We start from the raw sequence: 3,647 nt of genomic DNA on the forward strand, positions 1-3,647 counted from the left end.
CCAACCTTAATGATTCTATGATTCTTTCATTAAAATAAGCTGCAAAGTGAATTGAAAGGCTTGTATACTTGATTACTGACAGATGAGAGGAACAGAATTGCACAGCTGCAGAACTTAAAAAATTTGAAAGACTGGTAAATGCCAGAAAATGAGTTGTCAGACTTGTCTTCTGGTCTCCCATCTGTTGTGTTTGCTAAACCTTGATTTCAAAATTAAGATGTTATGATGTGTCTGAGTAAAAACTGCTTCCTGTTTGCAAGGGGTGGAACTTTGAAAAATTGTGACCCTGGTTACCAGGAAAACCCCAACATCCTATACCTTTGTCCCCAAAAAACCGAAATGTTCAAGCCACTCCGTGGTTAAGCACTTGTGATATGTCATTTGCGAGGCTACTACGCTGAATCAAAAAGTCAAATGAAAAATACTTTCAAGCTAAATAAATAGAGTTAGAAAGTTGTCTTATAAGGGAATATGGGAAATCATTAACCCTGAAGATGAGATTCATGGAGCTGTTAGTTTAAAGATGCAAGGTAATTTAGTATGATTTCTTTCTTGTTCCCTTCAGTAATAGCAGGAAGTAAAAGAGGAACTAAAATTATAAACATAGACTAATATAAGTTACGATTTATTTGATTAAATAAGAGCTAATCTAGTATTGCATTTTTATATGGCTCTTTAAAAAAGTAATACTTATTTGAGAGTATTCCCTTTTCAAGTTTTTAAATAAATGTTCATAACCACTGCAGGAGTTCTGCCTGAGTGTGCTTGTGGTAAGAACATAGAGAAAAGGCTTTTTTAGTACAAGGCAAAATCCCCAGCTGCATTTACTTTCCCCTCTCTCCTGTCTTATGTGCTTAATCCTGTTTCATAACAAGCTGCTGTGACTTATTTGAGGTATTAGTCTCCCAAATGATTCTCATCAAAGTTTTGGTCTAGTAACTGTTTTGTTTATATATATCTTTAATTGTCAGAAATAATGTGTGCCATAGACATGTAAGGTACTTTTAAAAAGTAATTCGCTTTCAAGGAAACTTGCTTTCAAATAAATGGGAACCTTTTATCTGTTTCCTGTAAGTTTGCCCTGTGTTTTATTTATCTTAATAAAAATATGTTAGCCAGCTGTGAAATACCTGGATTTTTCATAGAATGGATTGATTGATAAAAGATTTTAAACAAAGTCTTTTGGGCATGATAGTTTTCCTGCTGCTCAAGTATCTGAATTAGAATTTGTTAAATGAGATAAACCCCACAATTACAGCAGAGTGTAATCTCATATTGGTCCATTTTAGAAGTACTTACTACAAAGGGACTGCAAGATAAGAATCTTTTTGTGTGTTCTATACCTGTATTAAATTATTCCCTGTCTAGATAAGCCTTGAAACTAGTTTGCTGGCCATTTGGTAGTCTGTTGGCCACAGGTAAGTTTATAGATGACCGTGCATTTCTCCTGGTGGGCAAAATTAAGGAACAAATCTAACCAATTCTCTTCTTTTTACATTTGTCACTTTGAGAATCAGCATTTCATTGCCTGTGCTTTATTCTGTGTCTTTTTATATTCTCTTATTTCTGTTCCCTTACACTTTATTGTACTGCCTTTCTGATTTTCTTCTTTGCCCCTTATTTGCGTGCCTTTGCCTGGATTGCCTTTTTGCAGAGTACCTATAAGATTAACAAATAATTCTGACGAATTTGTGGTAATATTTAAAATAGAGTATTTGTGTTCCAAGATCATTTGAAATGCTTTAAACATCAGAAGCATACTCAGATTGCCTTGAAAAATGCATATATACTGGCATTTGTCAGTATAGGCTTGTAACTAGTTGTGTGAAATGCTAAATATCTTTAATGCTTTTAAGATGGATTTTTATAAATCCATGAAAGAATTAGTAATGTAGGGTCTCTGTAGTAGCAAGGGGCTTAGCTTGTAGGACAGAGGGATGTTGAACGGAAGTAAAAGAACGTTCTCTCTTGTTGTTGGATTCTTTCAATATTTTGCTGACTGAACCTCTCACTGCAGCAGGAGTTTCTGTTGGTGCAGGGGTGCTTCTGTGGGAAGCAGTGTGATTTGTAGAAGACACCGCTCTGCCACTGTCAGTCTGACGCAGCTATTGCAATGACATCACTGCCTCCAGAGCTGCCTGTTCCTCAGGAGACTCTCTCCTCTGTCAATTTTTCTCACAGTTCCTCGTTTCAGTGGCACATTCTGTGTTTACAAAGCAGTGCTGCATCCCCAGCTCCGTTTCCCCGTGTGGCAAATGAAGCATGCTTGCCTGAGCCACTGCTCTGTCACCTTGGAAAAAGGAGAAGGACAGAAGTCTTAGTGGTGCTCTGCAGTGGAGAGTGTGTTTTCAACGGGGCCTTGCATTCATTAGATCCCAAGAGCTCTCCTGAGGTTTTGCATATGCAGGGTCACAGCTGTTCCTTCGTTTGGTGAACTGATAAATTTAGAAGCTGCCCTGCAGGTGACCCAATGTGCATGTGAATTTTCAGTCCACGATGTTCAATGCTTGCTCTTATTAATGTGACTAAGTGCATTTAAGTGTGCAGTGAGCGCACTGGGATTCATGGAAGAAGAAAGGCAGGACTCTGCCATGCACGCTTCTGCCTTTCCTTTGCCTGGCAAGAGGAACTGCAAAAAAGTTTCACCTCAATGATTAATTGTATTATGAAGCTTTTTCAGGACATGCGTTTCTCTTGGAATGTACTTTAGCTGGGAAAGTAAGTGGTTTTTCAAGTAAGCTCATGCAGCTGTCTCTGTAAAAGCACATACACTTTTTATGCATGAGTTTTCTTTTTTTTTTTTAATAATGATTGTCCTTTATGACTGCATTTGCACACATTACTGCCTGTGGTTCCATGTGAGAGCATAAAAAGTCAAATAACCATTACTTCCTACATTTCCTAGGCAACAAGATATATTGCGGTTATTGCTACTTCTTGCTCAGGTTATAAATGATGTTTTTCAACAAATGTGATGAAAAAAACTTACTTATGCCCATCTAAATGATGATCCCAGTGAAAAAAGAAACTTGTCAATTTTCCTGAGTGGGAAAGCATTTTCTGGCACATGTCAGATTTTGAATCTTCAAGATTTTAATGCAGCTTGATGGAAAAGATTTAATCCTTCATACAGGATGGACAGTAGAGGTCTCCTCTACCTACAGGAGAGCAGTAATTCTAACTACCTGTCCTGGTTTTGGCTGGGATAGGGTTAAATTTCTTCCTAGTGCTGTGTTTTGGATTTAGGATGAGGAGAATGTTGATAACACACTGATGTTTTCAGTTGTTGCTAAGTACCCTGCTAGTCAAGGACTTTTCAACTTTCCATGCTCTGCCAAGTGCACAAGAACCTGGGAGGGAGCACAGCCAAGACAGCTAGCCCAACTGGCTAACGGGGTATTCCATACCATGTGACATCATGCTCAGTATACAAATAGGAGGCGTGGTCTAGTTGGTTATCAGTCAGCGGGTGGTGAGTAATTGCATTGTGCATCACTCGCTTTGTATATTCTACCATCATTATTATTATTATTATTATTATTATTATTATTATTCCTTCCTTTTCTGTCCTATTAAACTGTCTTTATCTCAATCCATGAATTTTACTTTTTTTTTTTTTATTTTCTCCCCCATCCCCCTGCGGGGGG

The sequence above is a fragment of the Fulmarus glacialis genome, unplaced genomic scaffold (genome assembly GCF_000690835.1).
Source record: "Fulmarus glacialis isolate BGI_N327 unplaced genomic scaffold, ASM69083v1 scaffold46767, whole genome shotgun sequence".
Classification (NCBI taxonomy): Eukaryota; Metazoa; Chordata; class Aves; order Procellariiformes; family Procellariidae; genus Fulmarus; species Fulmarus glacialis.